At 35.7% G+C, this 12,500-nt stretch overlaps 1 long non-coding RNA gene across 1 annotated transcript in view; it reads left to right on the top strand.

The window, feature by feature from the left end:
• LOC128248532 (uncharacterized) overlaps positions 1–6,799 on the top strand; it is a 28,607-nt gene extending 21,808 nt beyond the window's left edge. The window contains exon 3 of the long non-coding RNA XR_008264707.2: positions 6,414–6,799. This is a non-coding gene — a long non-coding RNA (uncharacterized LOC128248532). The remainder of the gene's footprint in view (positions 1–6,413) is intronic.
• Positions 6,800–12,500: the final 5,701 nt, after the last annotated feature.

Raw genomic sequence — 12,500 nt, 5'->3', positions numbered from 1 at the left:
ACACGCAAAACCTTAAAATAGTTCTCCAGGAGATTCAGCGTGAGAGACAATGTGATAAGGCTGCTTCTTTTGAAATACGTGTGTAACTCATATTGCCAGCCGAGTAGACTGAGCAATATGAAATAAAGTGTCTTGCTCAAGGACACAGCGTGCCACTGAGAATCGAACTCACGCTCTTACGGTCTCGGGCCGAATACCCTAACCATTTAGCCATGCGCCTTCGAAGGTTCGATATAAGAACCAATACAGACATTTTCTTTACAAGTGTGACGCCTCTTACATCGAACTGCAGCCTTGTTGAAGAACTGTCTCCAGGAATTCTTAGTCGATTATTTCAACTCCAGTGCTTACTTCAGGTTTGGTACTTATTATATCGGTTCTATTTATCGAACTGCTAACCTATCATCTAATAGTCGTAAAGTAACACAATTCAGTATGGAAATATTTTCTCTGCTGATGGTGCTAAGAGAAGGACTAATAATTATGCCATGGTTTTGTTTATCTCAGTCCTTGGGAAGTGGGTCAGGGGAAATCTTTAATGGACATGTGTGTATGTGTGTATATGTGTGCGTAAGTGCGTGTGTATGTGTGTGTATGTGTGCGTAAGTGCGTGTGTATGTGTGTGTATGTGTAGCTAGTTAGTAACACGTATATGAATGTGTATACTTTTACTTGTGGAGGCGCAATGGCCCAGTGGTTAGGGGCAGTAGACTCGCGATCGTAGGATCGCTGTTTCGATTCCTAGTCCAGGTGTTGTGTGTGTTTATAGAGCGAAAACACCTAAAGCTCCACGAGGCTCCGGAAGGGGGTGGGGTGGTGAACCCTTCTACACTCTTTCACCACAACTTTCTCTCACTCTTTCTTCCTGTTTCTGTTGTACCTGTATTTTCAAAGGGTCAGCCTTGTCACACTCTGTGTCACGCTGAATCTCTCCGAGAACTACGTTAAGGGTACACGTGCCTGGGGAGTACTCAGCCACTTGCACGTTAATTTCACGAGCAGACTGTTCCGTTGATCAGATCAACCGGAACCCTCGTCGTCGCAACCGACGGAGTGCCACGGCGATACTCTTGCAAGTAGATAATTGCTCATTATTTCGTTTAATAAGTGAAAATACTCTATTTACAGATAAAACGTGAACGTACACTAAAATATTTATTGCTTTACTATACCTCTGTGACGTAGGGTTTCTCACAAACAACCTTTAAACAGACGCAGTATGTTACGTACAGCAATAAAGCCGTGAAACTAGTCTTTTAAATACTACAGGGAGATCATAAATTCAGATGCCAGCGACTAAATCGTAGGTTCACGAGAGAAAACTTCATTAACACACATCCATAACACGCATCCATCCATGTATGTATGTATGTATGTATGTATGTCATTGTTCAGTTTTATTTCAAGGTTTCTTGCCAATAGAGAAAGAACCGGTTTCTAACCTAGATCCAAGGATCCTTCACTGGAATTTCAACACCAACAACAGGGTACTTTTTTTTATGTATGTATGTATGTATGTATGTATGTATGTATGTATGTATGTATGTATGTATGTGTGCAAATTTGTACGTTTTGTTTTGTGTATGTCTTCTCGTGCATATAGTTGCATACCTGGACATGCTCATATATATTTAAATGAAAAACTTCTGGAAAGTTTTACAGAATTTTACAGTTCCTGTGATGGATTGGATCTGTAGTCTTCGAATCAACTTTCAGCTTTCTGGTCTTGCGAAACCTAATTTCTCAAGATTGCATGCATACATGCATGCATGCATGTATGTATGTATGTATGTATGTATGTATGTATGTATGTATGTATGTATGTATGTGAGTGTGTGTGTGTGTATTTGTATTTATGTATGCATACGTGTGTGTACGTACGTATGCATGTGTATGTATGTATATATATGTATGTGTGTGTGTGTGTGTGTGTGTGTGTGTGTGTGTGTGTGTGTGTGTGTGTGTGTGTGTGTGTGTGAGAGAGAGAGAGAGAGAGAGAGAAAGAGAGAAATTACGATAAGCACAAATTTATACTATTTGTTCCCGACGTACGTTTCGCCATTGTGGCTGTTTGGAATTCTGTATGGGATGTTCCTACTCCAGTTAGATGCTTAGCCACTACGGATGTTCTCCAATGTAGTTTCAAATAACCACAATAATAAAACGTACGTTGCAACAAATAACAGCAACGACAAATGTTTATCGCTACTATGCGACTCATAATAATTTGTCATTTATGTACGAAGTTCCCAGTTTTTTAGAGGACTAGTTGGACGATTATATCGTCCCTTGTGCTTTAGTGCTATTTTATTTTATCAACTCCGAAAGTATAAAAAGCAAATTTGATCTCAGCGTAATTTGAACCCAGAACATAAAGATCCATAACGAGCACCGTAAAGAGAATCTATCCGACGATCTAACCCCTTTACTAATCCTCCTCTCCTTTACGACACCTCTAATGCTAGCTATTATGTTTAACCTCATCATGCCTGTCTTCTTTCTCACGCTGCTTTTCTCTCCAAACACACATATTTCTCACGCCCATTCTTTGTTCCCTCTCAACCATTCTCTCTATTGTGTATGCAATCATAGCAATCTATTTGTATATTCTAAGTCGAACTTTGTGAAACAGTACTGTGGGTTTTAAATATTTCTAGCAGGCCGATCACTAAGTTAAAACGTTTCTGACAGGAGCGACTATAACGATGTAAAGGACCTCTTTAGACAAATATGGCGTTTTCTTCAATGATTTCACCTCTAACAATCATTTGCCAGATATACATGCACGTATAACCGACTGAGATTGTTCAACTTCCTTTGGCGTACTCCTAATTTACAAAATACATTTAATACTCTTATATTGTATACATCCATACATCCATACATTCATACACACATCCATACATATACAAAATAAACTGGGTACAGTTAACATAGAGTTGTGCTCAAATGGAGGAGAACTGAAACTCCAGCCACGTCATCTACGACTGGCGGCGCCTCTGCAGGTAAAGTCGTCCATACGAACAATCGTTATCTGTTGTGGAAATAGGAAAGTAGATAAACATATGTAAAGTTCGAGACGAATATTTACAAGGAGCACTAAAGATATACAGTGAAGAACAATGAGAACAAAAGAACAGGATTTAATCGACTCTATATGTCTGGTCTTTGTCACGTGATGTCTCCATCTAGTGTCTCCTATGAACGACTCCTTGCATTTAACTGTTTTCTTCGCTTCCTCACACCTTTTGTATTTGTAGACATTGCTAGAAGATACCCATTTCCATCTTCTTCTTGAGAAGAGACACCCAAGAAAAGAAGAATCATGTAAAGCCTTATCTCAGTCGCTGTTTGGCCATAACTTACGTAACATGCATCTGCATATGAAATATGGGTCCTGCGACAAGTGCCGATGAAAATTTTAAACTGGCTTAGGTTTCCTTTCTTGAGAGTAAAATGGGAGAGAAATGCATGTCTTTTATCAACGTTTACAAATACAAAAGTTTAAGGAGAGCAGAGGGAAATCGTGAAGAAGTGATGAAGGGACCACACATAAAGCTAATTGTATTCCTTCAGTGGAAAAAATAGCCGAAAACCGTAGTGAAGAATGTCATAACTACGGCAAAAGAATTTAAGTTCCTGAATTACGGAGAAAATAAGGGAATGTATTTTGTTAAAACTGTATTTTAACAAAGGACATTTTGAGACATGTTCCCTCCTAAAACGGGGAGAAATTTTAAACATCAATCAAAGACGACACACTATGCCTCCAACTATCCTCATCTGACACTACTTTTGAAAATCAGGAAATTCTAAAACCGATTAAGTTAATCTAAATAAATCTTCCTAAAGACCGCAAGTGCATTTTCACCTGTATTTCTTTATATTCCGCTCGTATAAAATATCTTGTTTTCTTGTGTGTGCGTACTCTGAGCTAGTGATCGTAAAACTTGAGAATAAAGAAGCTGAATAATGTGACGGTGAAAATAATTTGATGGAAGAAATAAGAGTACAGAAGGGAAAAACAAGCTGTGAGAGAAATGAGAAATAAAGTGAAAAGGATGGGAGAGAAAAACAAACCAGAAAAAAAGAAGAAAATAAGACAAAGACAAGAAGAAAGAATACGTAAACAACATGAAGAAAAGAACAACACTGAATGAATAATCTAGAAGGACAGTTAAATTTAAAAACTGCTGATTAAAATTGTTGAAAATACTAAAATATTCTAAAAATGACAATTTCTAAAAAAAGATTAAAATGGTGAATAATATATGCAGATTAACATGTTAAAATTAGTTTATGCAATTTAAAATAATCTAAAACGTTTAAGTTAGACTGTAAAGAAATTTGAAATATCTATGTTGTTGGGAACAATGGTGTAGCAAAAATTATAGAAATACCAAAAATTTAGGCAATTGCTACTATAAAATGAACGAGTTAGTCGTTGGTTTAGAATTACTGAGAAACGAATAGCCGAAGATGAAACAAGCATTTTTACTAAAGGGACAAGGCCTGACCCCACTGTTTCACTGGTACTTAATTTATCGACCCCGAAAGGGTGAGACGGAGAGATGGACGAAATGCTGCGGAGTATTTTGCTCGGTGTGCTAACAGCCACAGATAAAATATAGGTAAACGAAATATAGACTAAAACGGATTTGAGAAAAATATGCAATTAAAGGTAATTAAACAAGAAATTTTAAAAGTAATAAAAATAGTATTAATCTTTTCCTTATAGGCACAAGGCCTGTAATTTAGGGGAGGGGGACAGTTCACCGCGAAAGGATGAAAAACATAGTCGACGTCGGCAAAAAGACAAAGACGGACGAAATGCCGTTAAGCATTTCGTCCGGCGTGCTAACTTTTCTGCCAGCTCGTCGCCTTTAACAAGTCTAATAACAAGGCCCGAAAATTTCGGAGAGGGCGTCAGTCGATTAGATCGAGTCCAGAACACAACTGGTACTCAATTTATCGACCCTAAAAGTATAAAAGGCAAAGTCGACCTCGGTGGAATTTCAACGAAAATACCGCTGAGCATTTCGTCCGGCGTGCTAACGTTTCTTATTTCTTTATTGCCCACAAGGGGCTAAACATAGAGGGGACAAACATGGACAGACAAAGGGATTAAGTCGATTACATTGACCCCAGTGTGTAACTGGTACTTAATTTATCGACCCCGAAAGGATGAAAGTCAAAGTCGACCTCGGCGGAATTTGAACTCAGAACGTAACGGCAGACGAAATACCGCTAAGCATTTCGCTCGACGTGCTAACGTTTCAGCCAGCTCGTCGCCTTTAACATGTCTAATATTCTTTTCTACTCTTTTCACAAAGCCCGACATTTTGGGGTAGGGGGCCAGTCTATTAGATCGACCCCAGTACGCAACTGGTACTTAATTTATCGACCCTGAAAGGATGAAAGGTAAAGTCGATCTTGGCAAAACTTGAACCAAGAACGTAAAGACAGACGAAATACCGGCCAACTAAGTGGGGTCCAGTTAGCACTTTCGTAAGATCAAGTAGCCCATCCCGCTCAAAAGTGTTTTGAACAAAACACCCATGTTTCCAGAGGTGAACTATGCAAGCCCCAAAGAATTCCTCTCAACACATAGCTATGATGCTCTCCTACTACTTCTGCTCGTGATCAGAGATGCACATATCGCCAGCCACCAAAAGACATACTCAACTGGTTAAGGTCAAACAACTGACAAGCAAATCTGTGGTATTGAGCAGAATATTTGCTGCAGCCCATCTTTTATACCAAGACAAAACAATGTACATGATAACACTTCCAATCAGTTAAGATCAGAAGCCATGAGAGCCACTGTCCGTTATTGCACCAGGACATATTATTATTGTTGTTGTTTTTGTTGGCATTATCATTATTATTATTATTATTATTATTATTATTATTATTATTATTATTATTATTATTATTATGTTAAACAATAATTTCATAACTGTAGTTCCCGTGAGCAAAATTTCAGACTTTGATTTTCGCTTCAATTTGATGAATAGAGGAAAAGAGTTATAGCACTTGCTTGTATGCATTTCACTTCCCTACAGCCCTGCTAACTAATTATTGCTGATGGAGACCATTATCATTTACGAGTATATTTTAGTGCTATTTAATCAACATCACACTTTTATTATTTCTGCAGTTTCTCTATAAATTGGTTTGTTTCTAAGACGCAATATCCATCCTACATTGACAGATGCACGAAAGATTTATTACTCTTTTACACTGAATTAACACTGGAAACCGACCCCGTCACTAAAAGACATACAACAGTAAATTGTGATATATTTAGTTTAACATGCTGTTACTTTAGACTTCTTTTCTCCCATTGTAATTATAGATAAAATCATTTAAAATAGAACTGATACTTATTTCTTTTTTTTTTTTTTTGACAGGACATAAAGTTTCTGTATTTGAAGAAAAAGAAAAATGCCAAGTATTGTGTTCATAGCTTGAAATGAGGATTGAAAATCACGTTGAGATCCAAGTCTGCTGAGAGCTTTCTACTTACTCTATGATCCGTGTCACAATAAATTACCGACATATTGGATATAGGAACTTGTAAGGTAGGCAATCATATTATTAGGTGAACACATCCAGGTGTAATTGTCAAATCAACAAACATCAATAAAATATATTTGCCGACCAACTTGAAACCAGCTGTCACAATCAAATGTCATATTTTCATGAAATATTTCTTCCTTATTTACATTTCGCTACCAAGCAGGCCATAATTTGACTTGACGATTTCCGAATGTGATCTATTTGACTTCAGCGCTAATAATACTTCAACGAAAATTTCGGATTTCGATTTCAGAGCTAGAGCAGCGTTTAGCTCTGCACAGCTGCTATTTTGTGTTTTGGAATAAAGATATTCATTAAGTTATTAAAAGTTTATAACAAATAACTCTAAACTCTTTTGCTGTTCTTCAAACAGGCCCAATTACCCTGAATTAACTGGCCTCAACTATCGCCAAGTGTAAACGTCAAGTGTTATCATTATATAGGGTATGCAGTTACCAAAGACAAGAGAAATAAGTGGGATTTATTCGATTTTGCTGCAGCTCTCACAGTATTAAAACTAATTTTTCTTTCAAGTTATTTTCTATTCTCCACCAATGTTTACAAACTGATTCAAGAGATAGTATGTAACCATATTGCTGCAATGATGGCATAAGTGAATAAGAAAAAACAACAGCATTAGTGAATCTCTGATAGCACTGATACCAATAATGTTAAATGAAAAGAGAATCTAGTATAGACGGTGAGTTTTGATTCGATTTTCGTTGTGATGGGGGGGATGTTATAATACAAAGAACTTTGACGTTCTATTACTTAAGTGAGATAATTCCATCAAGCATTCAATAATTTCTTTGTAATTTAGTAAATTTTTATCAGTAAAAGACTACATGGAAAGTACATCTGACGGTGGAAAAACCACAAAATTCTCTAAATACAAGAAAAACTTCTAATCTTGAGAGCTTAAAATCGAAATGAAATCCAACAAATCTTGATGCAGCCAACCGGGTGGCGCATCTCGAAAACGAACTATTTAACGAGGAGGACGCCTGTAGCGGATCATTGGACATGACAGAAATAGCATATATTTCTCATTCAAATTTCCAATTTGATAATGTAGTCTTCGATATATTTGATAAGGAAACAAAACCGGTTAGTTTCGATCTGAGTACCTTTAGTCCTATGGCTGCTTCATTAAGAATGATTTTGTTCTCGATACAATAACAAATTGATATCATCGTTGACTTTAATTTATAATGTTGCTGTCTAAAGATAGCTACTTAATTAGTAATCTCGTCGATAGCGTGAACATATTGCATCGTACAGTGACCAATGTTATCCACTAGGGTGCGATACACTGAACGGTGTGGGGGGAGGTGCTAACGGGAAACATAAAGGGACGAAACGAATACCATAAGATATATAGACCTGTTGTCTGCTAGTTCTGTCCACATGCGCTATTCTGGTTGCTATCTAATCCTGTGTGTTTCAGGATATGATAATTTGAAAAGTCTGTAACGAGTTCGAAAATTTGCCAACTGAAATTCACTCCATTTTCGCATTCAAAGTTTTGTATTCGAATAACGTCAAGGTTGAATTTTCCACTTATGCTTAAGGCCAATTCAAAAATCCTTTTACGCTTTGCTTGAGTGGCCTAAGTAAAGATAAATCTATCTCAACCCATCTGTAGTGTATATTCCATCTGTGTATAAAATTTCAAGAAAATCGGATGAAAACTTTAAAAGTTATAGCAGAAAATAACATTCATATGAGAATTTGCATTGAAATGTCCTATTGATTTTTGAAAAATCGATACTGATTAAAAATTATCGATTTTTTGAAATCCCAAGTGCGGAAGTGACCACATGGACATAAGCCCCCCACACGTATCAAGCTTCACCAAGAGCGATTGGATAGCCTCGGAGGAGTTAAAGTAACAGATTTCTAAACACACACAGCCACAAACAAACAGAAATTGGCATATATATATATATATATATTATTTAAAAGAGTTCCAACTCAGTCTGTTTTTTTGTTTTATTTATATTCTTATAAAATTAATGTGGGATATAGAATATGGAATATATAATATAAATAGTAAAATGAAATGAAGTATTGAATGTCTTATTGAATATATGAAATATTGAGTATTAAATATAGAGTATAAAATATATAAGGACTAGAGAAAGAGAGAGAGAGAGAGAGAGAGAGAGAGAGAGAGAGAGAGAGAGAGTGTATGTATATATATGTGTGTATAAGTCAGAGAGTGTATAGTTATATGTGTGTGTGCGTGTGCGCGTGTGTGTGGAGGCGCAATGGCCCAGTAGTTAAGGCAGTGGACTCGCGGTCGTAGGGTCATGGATTCGATTCCCAGACCGGGCGTTGTGAGTGTTTAATGAGCGAAAACACCTAAAGCTCAACGAGGCTCCGGCAGGGGGTGGGGTGGCGAACCCTGCTCTACTCTTCCATCACAACTATCTCTTACTCTTTCTTCCTGCTTCTGTTGTACCTGTATTTCAAAGAGCCAGCCTTGTCACACTCTGTGTCACACTGAATCTCTTCGAGAACCGTCTGTGGAGTTCTCAGCCACTTGCACGTTAATTTCACGAGCCGGCTGTTCCGTTGATCGGATCAACTGGAACCCTCGTCGTCGTAACCGGCGAGTGCCACGATATATAATATATATATATATATATATTGTGTACCTGTACATATATGTGTTTGCATACACATATATATCACTTTCTCTGTGTGCACCCTCGTCGATACTTAGACCCACAAATGTACAGACAGACCCACATAGACATAAGTATGTATGCGTACGTACGTGTATGTGTGTGTGTACGTGCGTGTACATGCAAATGGAGCACCTGAACGAGAAAGAAAGAGAGTATTCAATACATGTTGTAGGTTTGTGTTTTTTAAACAATTCATTTACTGGAAGATAATGCTTCACTTAAGATTTGCATATGAGCAGAAATGAGTGGTAGATACTATTATCTAGTTTGATGTTTTTCCCCTCTTTAACTTCGATAGAAACCGCCAAATGTCGGTTGTGTCGAAACTAATTTGCATAAATTTTTACAAACCCATTATGTTGTTCATTGTTTGTGTTTTCCCATACGGTAGGAATTCAGTTTTATTTTCGCTCTATAGACACCCCAGCTTATGCTAATTCTCCGCACAAAATCTCCCATGTCATTCACGCAAGACTCACATGCTTAATGTTTTGCTTTCTTTTTGAGTGTCCGAACTACATAAAAGCTGTAAGCATAAGTTACAAAGACGTTTCTCCAAAGCCACTGTTTGCTGGCTTAGATTATGTTATTTACTGGTGCACTCTTAGTTTACCTAGAAAGGGCAAAGGAACTGGCTGTTGCCGGTTTTCCAAAACAAACCACCTAGCGTACAGAAAAGGGTACACGTTATATATATATATATATATACATATGCAGGGAAGAGAGAGAGAGAAAGAGAGATGAAAGAAGTGGTATATAAACGTATATACGTGTGTCTTTATATATATATATGTATATGTGTGTGGATATATCGCGTTTCTTCTTTTATTCATTTTTTTTTTAGTTAGTTATAATATGTTGTTTGTGTCTCATGGATATATTTGAGATATTTGACGACATATGAAACTACTAGTGGCATTAGAAACATGTATTGTATCCTCGATATAAATAATACACACGTGTGCATGTATGTGTCTGTACGTGTATGTTTTTATGTGAAGTATATATAACGACAATTTCAGATGAATTTGGCGAATTACACAATATTTTTACAACGGTAATTATAGATTTTTTACAAAACCTTAACACGGACTTCAAATTTTCAGTTTGCCAACCATCAGCGTCTGGTATGCTTTGGTTCTTTCTGTCTTCATCTAACTTCTATCAGCGTTTCCATTTCGTAGGTGAAGTAGAATATGAACGAGAATTAAGTGTAGAATAGCTTTCACATCCGAAACTTTTTATTACTAAGTTTTCTACAGCATATATAACAACGACCAACACATGTTTCTACTGGAGCAACTGCACATTGCTCTGTATGCAATTATGCATCCTCGTCGCTGCAATTTTATCAAGAGTCCATCACTTTCGACGTTTTCAAAGTGAACTAATTCCAACAAAGTTACCTGCATTGTTATTTAATTGAATTCTTGTCTTATAACATACATGCATACAAACACACAGAGGTATAGATGCATATATAAATATAATTATGCCTGAATGCACACTTGCAGACATAGGTAAAGAGCACAAAATGTTATATACGTACATAGATGGATAGAGCGATACCTAGTACATGGAAAAGGAGAGGTTTACAATAGTTGCAGCAGACAAGTTAAAGTGAGAGTTAGATAATAGTGCACACAAATACGTAGCTAGCTTACCTGTGTGGGAGATAAAGAGACAGGCAGACAGACGTAGACATAGACAGACAGACAGACAGACAGACAGAAAGACATATAGATAGATAGATAGAGAGATAAAGAGGTACACAGACAGAAGGACATATAGATAGATAGATAGATAGACAGATAAAGAGGTAGACAGACAGATAGATAGATAGGTAGATAGATAGATAGATAGATAGATAGGTAGATAGATAGGTAGATAGATAGGTAGATAGATAGGTAGATAGGTAGATAGATAATTAAATAAATAGGTAGAGAGAGAGACAGACAGACAGATAGATAGATAGATAAATAGATAGATAGATAGATAGATAGATAGATAGATAGATAGATAGATAGATAGATAGATAGATAAAGAGGTAGGTAGACTGATAGATAGATATTTACGCTACTAAGCAAACATGACGATAGGAGGAGACTTTGCAAAGTTTGTAAAAAGTTTAAATCACATTTAAGAGACTTTCGAACATAACGCAAACACTTTTGTTCCTTTGAATTTTATTAAAAAAACATTGTCTACAAACAGCGATAATAAAAAAATCATACGACAGGAATTAGAATGATATATATTCTTTGGATATGAAAGAAATATGCTCTCAAATTGAAGATCATTAAAATATTTTGTATGAAAATAGCAAGTAATTAATCGCTAATGGTTTAATAACCTGGTAATGGCTTTTTTGTGAAAGTGGTTTCGCCGCAACAATTTCGAAACAAGACATTACACAAATAATAGTTCCTCGTTCGCTAAACGAATTTATATGCAGACAATAAAACACTTCAAATATGGGCGAATATTGCAGACATATGGGTGTGTGTGTGTGTGTGTGTGTGTGTGTGCGCACGTGTATAATATATAAATGTATACAAATGTATATGTAATATATATATATATTATATATATATATAAATAAATGTATACATATATATATATGTATATATATGTATACACACACACTCACACACACAAGTATGCATATATATGTATAAGTACACATACATATATATATATATACACGCTCACATATATATATATATAAATATATATATGCGTACATGTATATAATTTTCCACGTATATATTTACACATACACACAGGTATATACGTGCGTGTATATATATATATATATATATATATATATATATATGTTATATACTTATAATAAATACATTATATATACAAATATGCATATATATATATATATATATATATATATATATATATATATATATATATATATATATATATATATACACACGCACACATGCACATGAAGATACACGCATATGCATGCACATACACACACACATATTGAGATTTATAGCTACATATATATGTACATATATATATATATATATATATATATATATATATATATATATATATGTATATATAAAAGAATACAAAAAATGGGACAAGAACACACTTGTGTTCTTGGGTATCTATAGACATGTATATATAATATATAAACGTGTAATATATAAGACTAATCGTGTTCATAGAAGATTTTGTGTTTTTATTTATACATAATGATAA

Source organism: Octopus bimaculoides, chromosome 8 (assembly GCF_046866305.1).
Source record: "Octopus bimaculoides isolate indiv1 chromosome 8, ASM4686630v1, whole genome shotgun sequence".
NCBI lineage: Eukaryota > Metazoa > Mollusca > Cephalopoda > Octopoda > Octopodidae > Octopus > Octopus bimaculoides.
Note: the sequence above shows the minus strand (reverse complement) of the source record. Positions and strands in the feature narration are given on the sequence as shown.